Source organism: Artibeus jamaicensis, unplaced genomic scaffold (genome assembly GCF_021234435.1).
Source record: "Artibeus jamaicensis isolate MK-2021 breed Jamaican fruit bat unplaced genomic scaffold, CSHL_Jam_final contig_449, whole genome shotgun sequence".
Classification (NCBI taxonomy): Eukaryota; Metazoa; Chordata; class Mammalia; order Chiroptera; family Phyllostomidae; genus Artibeus; species Artibeus jamaicensis.
The window spans coordinates 1356018-1365142 of record NW_026521835.1 but is presented as its reverse complement, the minus strand read 5'-3'; positions in this window follow the sequence as shown (position 1 = coordinate 1365142).

Genomic DNA, 9125 nt, shown 5'->3' with positions numbered 1-9125 from the left:
GTTTTTCTTTCATTATTTGTAGTATTTCTTGCTATTCTTTCCTGGCTTATAGTGTTTCTGTTGAGAAATCAAATGCTAGTCTTATCAGAACTCCTTTGTATATTACTGCTTTTTTCTCCATTGATGCTTTAAGATTCTCTGTCTTTAAAACTTGGCATTTTAATTATGATGTATCTTGGAGTAGGCCTCTTTGAGTTTATCTTGATTGCTACTCTGTGTTCCTAAACTTGCATTATTTTCCTCTTTTACAGGCTCAGGAATCTTTCTGTAATTACTTCTTTTTTCAAACAGGGTTTCTATCCCTTGTTCCTTTTCTTCACCTTCTGGTATTCCTACCATTTGTCTCACTTGGGGTGGAGGGGGTTGAAAGGAAAGAAAGAAAAAAAAAAGGCAGCAAAAGGGAGAAAAAAGTGGTAGGATTGGAAAGAAAGGAAGAAGGAATAAAACAAGAAACAAGAAGAGTGTAAAAGTATTGAAAGATAAAACAATAATAAAGTTAAAAAGTAAAAGATTATTAAAAAACAAACAAGCAAACAAATGAAAAACCTCTTGTTGGTTTCCAGCTAGCCAAACATGTTGCAGACCCTGTCCAGCAGAGTCTGGCTGTTGTGGTTGATGACAAGAATCAATGCATAGGTGACAACAATCCTGTGTGGAAAAAGGGAACAGGCACGACTACTTTCTCAAGGGGAGAGTGCCTATGGTGCCTCGGCCACTCCCTCAAGAGGGGAGTGCCCTGACCCTTGCCTAGGCAAGCTTTTATTGTTTTCCTTGGATCTTACATCAAAGAAAGATTTATTATCTATCACATAGAACATTATTGTCTACATTTTAGGTACAATCAAGGAAATAAAAATAACATGCAGAGGGGGATAGCAATGAGCTCATTAGCTCTGTCCTTGGGAGAGCTCACACAGGCTTTGGAAGTTACCTTGAGGATAAACACTATACATTTGTTGCTTTATACCAGAGTGAGGGAGTTTTAGCAAGAGGCAGCCATAACAGTCTGTAAGTATTTTCTAGGCCTGATTCCCATGGGACAACTCGGTTTGAAGGTCTGGCTCCTACCCACCACTTTGCATCTGTAGGTTTTCCATACAGAGATGAGTTATATTTGCTAGGCCAAGACAAACTGGTCCCCTACACAAACATTTTCTTCTGGTCACGCTAGCTGCAGCAGTCTGAGGGTCGATTAGTGCTGCCTCTCTCCCTTCTCCGTGAACTCAGCAGTCTCCCAAGATCCTCTCCTCAGCATCCCACTGAGAGTGAATGAGTGAATGAATCATTACTGGTGAAAATATGCACCTGATACCCAATGAAAACTCAGCTGCAAAGTGTTTCATCAGGTTTCTGGCTTATAAATCTGTGATTGGAGTTGGAAACTTTCAGGAACCACTACCTTGAATAGAATAGGGAAGGAAAGCTGATAAAGCTCTGCAAGCCTACTTTTCATTTTAATCAGTGGCTTGGGGGACAATAGGGCTTCTAAACCATTTATTTTTCAGATAATACCAGGAACTGACTACAAATACATTCAGAAGGAATACACAGTAAATAATTTGTCACTAAAGCCTGAGGGGTCTGGCTCCACTTATAGGTGATAATGAATGTTTTGCATATAATTAGCAAAAATAATCAGCACATTCCTGGTAACAAATAGGCTGAATGGTCCTCTGCACACGAATTAATTGCACCAAAAGAGGCAATTATGTCTTCTTATTGTCTGACTCTCCCTGTTGGCACTCATATCTGCTTTAGGCCTTTGCAGCTTTGTGTAGCTAGAAAGAGGAATCTATAAAGCTCTACTTCTTCCATCTGCTTCTTAGAAATTTCGGGACCACCAGGGGACTTATATGTCAAAACTTGTTAAACAATTTGTAATCTTTAACATGTATCTTACTGTCCTAATGGATGAACCATTCAAATCAACTTAATGGTTAAGCTGGGAAAGTGACTCTAATCAATCAAATGCTGACATTTTAAACTCTGGGAAATTTTTAAAAACCTTTCCTGGAAAAGGAATATAAAAAAACCCTTGAACTACGATTGAGAGGGGAAAAACTTCAAGTTCGGTTCTCCCCAATATGATTTCTGCTACCTTGAGTGTGTCTGCACTGCTTGCATTTGTAGGCTTGCAGTTGTGCTGCTATGAAGAAAGAGAGTGGGATCCAATTTAAACATTTAAAAAACATGTAATATTTATACACACAGTAGACTTCTTTCTCTGTAACCCTGAAACATATTTTTTAAACTTCTAAACATACAATATAGAAAAATGATTTTAATGAACATGAATATTCCACCTTAGGATATTTGCAGAAGCTGAGAAGGTCATGACACACTTTAGAGTGAGCACCCTCCAACAGATTGGCATCCTTGTGAGTGCTCAATAAATTATTACATAAACTGAATGGAAGCTGAATTTAGGCAGCCAGTGGTTACCAGCCTTTTCTTTTCAAACATTAATCTGGCTTTCTGTGGGGAGCAGAGTAAGGTGAGCCTGGCCTTGTGCTTGAGGTAAAGACATGTGTAGGTCTCTCAATTGACCTCCTTGAAGTGCCTTTCATGAGTGATTACTAATCCTTCTGGAAATTGCCAGTTCCTGGGTTTCTGCGACTGCTTTCTCCTGACTCCCCTCTCATAGCCTTCAGCTCTTTCTTAACTTCTGCCCTTATGTTGTCCACCTGCATTTGGATTACTCTCTTCTGCTTCTGGAGCCTCTGTTACAACTTTCAGGGCATACAAATGTTGGTGCTGTTATAACTTGATTTTAATTTATGTCTCATATTTTCAACTCTTTGTTAATTACTTCAATTCATATGCACAGCTTTCTTCTTAAATAATAAGACATTTATCTGTAACAGAATTAATCTTCACACTTAAAGTCCCTATTTCTATTCATGAAACTACTATTTTTTTCAGCCATGGAGTCTGTATATCTCGGAATATTTCTGTTTTCTCCAATTCCAAGCAATTGCCAAGTCATATTCAATATTCTCTGAATAACATCTCTTTGTTCTTTTATTACATTTGCCACTACCCTACTTAAGCCCTCATTTGGACAATCTATGAGCCTCTTCAATAATTCTCCTGTTGTCAAGAATTAGCTCCCCTAGGGCTTCCTCTACTCAAACTTATCTCCCAAAATGTCCAGAGAGATCCTTGCTTATGGTCCAAAGCCCAAACTTTTTCACTTTTTGTTGAGAATGCTCCATAGTTTAAGTATAGTGGATCCTCTGTTAAAATATTCTCTAGCTAGACACACTTTTTTCAGACAAATTTTGCATATTCTAGTTTTTCATGAAACCTCCTGGCCAGCCATTTCCTTACCTTCTGTTTTCTAAATCCGGATGCCAAAGCCCTGCTTTCATTTCTCTTCCTCACTCAAGCTTGTCTGACCACCAAAAGCTACAGTAAATTTTTTTAAATTTTATTTAGTTATTTTTCAAGTACAGTTTTTTGTCTATTTTTCCCATCCCAGCCTCTCCTGCCCCTTGCTCCCCACCTCCCTCCCATTTCCACCCCCCTTATTTCTCGTCCCTGTGTCCTTCCTATTTGTTCCTCCAAATCCCTCCCCCTTTTCCCCCTTAACTTCCCTTCCTTCTCCCCTCTGGTCCCTATCCCCTTGTTCTCTATTTCAGTGTCTTTGTTTTTTTTTTTTTTCCTGCTTGCTTGTTTGTTTTGTTGTTTAGCTTCCTGTTAAAGGTGAGATCATATGGTATTTGTCTTTCAGCACCTGGCCTATTTCACTCAGCATAATGCTTTCCAGTTCCATCCATGTTGTTGCAAAAGGTAGGAGCTCCTTCTTTCTCTCTGCTGCATAGAATTCCATTGTGTATATGTACCACCATTTTTGGATCCATTCATTTACTGATGGGCACCTAGGTTGCTTCCAACTCTTGGCTATTGTAAATTGTGCTGCTATGAACATTGTGGTGCATAGGTTCTTTGATATTGATGTTTTAGGATTCTTGGGGTATAATCCTAGCAGTGGAATTGCTGGGACAAAAGGCAGGTCGATTTTTATTTTTCTGAGAAAATTCCATACTGTTTTCCATAATGGTTGTACCAGTCTGCAATCCCACCAACAGTGAACTAAGGACCCTTTTTCCCCACACCCTCTCCAACATTTGTTGTTTGTTGCTTTGTTTATGATAGCCATCCTGACTGGTGTGAAGTGGTATCTCATTGTGCTTTTAATTTGCATCTCTCTGATAGCTAATGATATTGAGCATCTTTTCCTGTGTCCCTGGATGTTCTGTATGTCCTCCTTGGAGAAGTGTCTGTTCAAGTCCTTTGCCCATTTTTTAATTGGGTTGGTTGTCTTCTTAGAGTGGAGTCGTGTAAGTTGTTTGTATATTTTGGAGATTAAACTTTTGTCTGAGGTATCATTGGCAAATATGTTTTCCCATACAGTTGGTTGTCTTGCTAATTTAATACTGTTATCTTTAGCCACATAGAAGCTTTTTATTTTGATGAGATCCCATTTGTTTATTCTTTCCTTTCTATTCCTTGCTCTAGGGGACATATCCATAAAAATGTTGTTGTGTGAAACATCTGAAATTTTCTTGCCAATGTTCTCCTCTAGGACTTTAATGGTGTCACGGCTTATATTTAAGTTTTTTATCCACCTTGAATTTATTTTGGTGTATGGTGTAAGTTGGTGCTCAAGTTTCATTGTTTTGCACATAGCTGTCCAGTTCTCCCAACACCATTTGTTGAAGAGGCTATCTTTACTCCATTTTATGTTACTGCCCCCTTTGTCAAATATTAATTGACTATAGAGAGTTGGGTTGATTTCTGGGCTCTCTGTACTGTTCCATTGGTCTATGTGCCTGTTTTTATGCAAGTAACAGGCTGTTTTGATTACAGTGGCTTTGTAATACAGTTTGATATCAGGTATTGTGATCCCTCCTACTTTGTTCTTCTTTCTCAAAAGAGCAGCTGCTATTCGGGGTCATTTATGGTTCCATATAACTTTTTGAAGTGTTTGTTCTATGTCTGTGAAATATGCCATTGGTACTTTAATAGGTATTGCATTGAATGTGTATATTGCTTTGGGTAGTATGGACATTTTGATGATGTTAATTCTTCCAATCCATGAACAAGGTATATGTTTTCATTTGTTTGTGTCTTCCTTGATTTCTTTCTTCAGGGCTGTGTAGTTTTCTGCATACAGGTCTTTTACCTCCTTAGTTAGGTTTATTCCCAGATATTTTATTTTTCTTTTTGCTATATTGAAAGGGATTTTTTGCTTAAATTCTGCTTCTGCTGATTCATTGTTGGTATACAAAAATGCCTTTGATTTCCGGTTATTGACTTTGTAACCTGCTGTTTTGCCAAATTAATTAATTAGTTTGAGCAGTTTTTGGGTAGAGTCTGCAGGATTTTCCATGTACACTATCATGTCATCTGCAAACAGTGACAGTTTTGTTTCCTCCTTTCCTATTTGGATGCCTTTTATTTCCTTTTCTTGCCTGATTGCTGTGGCTAAAACTTCCAATACTATATTGAAGAGAAGTGGTGAAGTGGACATCCTTGTCTTATTCCTGATCTTAGTGAAAAAGATTTTAGTTTTTGGCCATTGAGTATAATGTTGGCTGTAGGTCTCTCATATATGGCCTTTATTATATTGAGGAACGCTCCCTCTATTCCCACTTTGCTGAGTGTTTTTATCATAAATGGGTGTCGTACCTTATCAAAATATTTTTTTGCGTCTATTGATATGATCATGTGGTTTTTGTCTTTGCTTTTGTTTATGTGATGTATTACATTTACTGATTTGCGAATATTGAACCATCCTTGCATCCCTGGGATGAATCCCACTTGGTCATGGTGTATGATCTTTTTGATATATTGTTGGATGCAATTTGCCAAAATGTTGTTGAGCATTTTAGCATCTACGTTCATCAGTGATATTGGCCTGAAGTTTTCTTTCTTTGTTGTGTCTCTATCTGGTTTTGGAATTAGGATGATGCTGGCTTCATAAAAAGAATTTGTGAGTTTTCCATCCTTCTGGATTTTTTGCAATAGTCTGTGAAGAATAGGGGTTAGCTCTTCCTTAAATGCTTTATAGAATTCTCCTGTGAAACTGTCTGATTCAGGGCTTTTGTGTGATGGGAGTTTTTTGATTACTGCTTCAATTTCTTTTGCTGTTACTGGTGTGTTTAGATTTTCTGTTTCTTCTTCATTGAGTTTTAGAAGATTGTATTTTTCTAGAAATGTGTCAATTTCCCCTAGGTTTTTGAATTTTTTGGCATACAGTTTTTCATAGTAATTTCTTAGAATTCCTTCTATTTCTGTGGTATCAGTTGTAATCTCTCATTTCTGATTGTGTTTGTGTCTTCTCTCTTCTTTTCTTGATAAGCCTACTTAAAGGCTTGTCTATTTTGTTTATCTTTTCAAAGAACCAACTCCTGGATTCATTGATCCTTAGAATTGTGCTTTCAGTTTCTATGTCATTTAATTCTGCTCTAATCTTGGTTATTTCTTTCCTTCTGCTTGCTCTAGGCTGTCTTTGTTGTTGTTCCTCGAGTTCTTGCAGGCATAAGGTTAGGTTGTTTGTTTGAAATGTTTCTATCTTCTTTAGGTAGGCCTGTATTGCTATAAACTTCCCTCTCAGGAGTGCCTTGGTTGTGTCCCATGAGTTTTGGGCTGTTGTGAGATCATTTTTATTTGTTTCCAGAAACTTTTTGATTTCTTCCCTAATTTCATTCTTTACCCATTTGTTGTTCAATAGCATACCATTCAGTCTCCAGGATTTTGGGTGCTTTGGTTTTTTTCCTTTGTGGCTGGTTTCCAATTTCAGTCCCTTGTGTTCAGTGAAAATACTTGGTACGATTTCAATATTCTTGAATTTGTTGGGGCTCGTTTTGTGTCCTATCGTGGTCTATCTTTGAAAATGTTCCATGTGCCTTTGAAAAGAATGTGTATTTAGCTTCTTTGGGATGAAGGGCTCTATATATATTAGTTAAGTCCATTTCCTCTAGGGTGTTGTTTAATGCCACAATATCTTTGTTGATATTTTGTTTAGAAGATCTGTCCATTTTTGATAGTGGGGTGTTAAAATCCCCTACTATAATTGTGTTGCTGTGATTATCTTTCTTGAAGTCCTCTAAGATTTTCTTGATATATTTGGGTGCCCCTATATTTGGTGCATATATGTTTATGATGTTAATGTCTTTTTGGTGGATTCTTCCCTTGAGTATAATGAAGTGACCTTGTGGGTCTCTCTTTATAGCCTTTTTTTTGAAGTCTATTTTTTTCAATATGAGAATTGCTACCCCAGCTTTTTTTCTTGTCCGTTTGCTTGGAAAACTTGTTTCTAGCCCTTCACTTCTAGTCTGTGATGGTCTTTTGTCCTGAGGCGGGTCTCTTGTAGGCAGCATATGTGTACGTCATGCTTTCTTATCCATGTAGCTCTTCTGTGTCTCTTGACTGGAGCATTTAATCCATTTGTGTTTAAGATTATTATTGATAGGTATTTATTCATTGCCATTTTTGTACCTGTGTTCCTTTCTGTCTCCCTCTTTTCCTTCCTTCCCTTAAAGCAGTCCTTTTAGTATTTCTTATAGAGGTGGTTTGGTGGAGGCTTATTCTTTTAGACTTCTTTTGTCTTGGAAGCTGTTTATTTGGCCTTCTATCTTGATTGAGAGCCTTGGTGGGTAGAGTAGCCTTGGTTGTAGGCCTCTGGTTCTCATTACTTGGAATATTTCTTGCCATTCTCTTCTTGCTTGGAGTGTTTCCATTGAGAAGTCAGTAGTTAACCTTATTGGGGCTCCCTTGTATGTTACTTCTTTTTTCTCCCTTGCTGCCTTTAAGATTCTCTCTTTGTCTTGGAATTTTGCCATTTTGATGATGATGTTGTTGAAGTGGGCCTCCTTGGGTTCCTCTTTATTGGGACTCTCTGTTATTCCTGGATTTGTGTGGCTTTTTCTCTCATCAAATTAGGGAAATTTTCTCTCATTATTCTTTCAAATACGTTTTCTATCCCTTGTTCTTCTTCTTCTTCTGGTATTCCTATTATTCGGATATTATTACGTTTCATATTGTCTTGCATTTCTCTTAATCCCTCTCCATTCTTTCTGAGCCTCTTTTCATTTTCTTGCTCTTTCTGTGAGATGCTTTCTACTTGGTCCTCCATCTCACTAATCTGATAATCTGCCTCATCTATCCTACTTTTGAAACTTTCTAATGTGTTATTCAATTCGGAAATTATATTCTTCATTTCTTCTTGTCCCTTGCTGATATTTTCTATTTCCTTTTTCAAGTTGATGTTGTTTTCAGAGAGATCATTGTAGTTCCCCTGTAGTTTCTGATAGCTCATTGTGACCTCTTTGAACTTCATAATAACCAGTGCTTTGAATTCACTATCTGATAGTTGATTAGCCTCTATTTCTTATAATATTCTTTGTGATGTTTCTGCTTTTTCTTTCATTTGGGGATTGTTTCTTTGTCTTCCTATTGTTTGAGACTCTTCTTGGTAGTCTCAGCTTCTAAAATTGATCTGTTCTGACACCCTGGGTTTATGGCGTGAACTTCTGTTGTATGATACCTGTGAAGTTCAGTGGTGCAGACTTGTTCAAGCATCTTGATGTTCTCTATCTCCACCTACTCTCATGCTGGTGCTCGCGCTGGTCCCCATGCTGGTCACCTACCACTGCTGAGTGTCCCGGCTCCAGTAGCTGACTCCTCCAGCGCCCATGCTCGTTGCTGCAGCAGCGGCACAGGGGCCAAGAGTTTCCAAGCTCCTGTAACTTTCTCCCTGGCATCCAGTCCTGTTGCTATGGCAGTGGTATAGGGGCTGAGAATGTCCTGGCTCCCCTAGGTGACTCCTCTGGTGCCCAGGACCGTCACAGGGGTTTGGAGTGTCTCGGCTCCCGTACCTGATTCCCTGGGGCCCCGGCCTGTCTCTATGGCTATGGCACAGGGGCCGTGTGTGTCCGAGCTCCTGTGGCTGACTCTGCTACTGTCTGGTGTTTCAGCGTTGGTCACAATCTCTGGTCTTTTAATTTTATATATGCTGGGTAACCGATGGTTTATTGTGCTGTTTCTCTATAGATCTGCCAGGATTTTCACCCATGAGTATAGAAGCTAGAATCCGCTCCATCCTACTCTATCGCCAT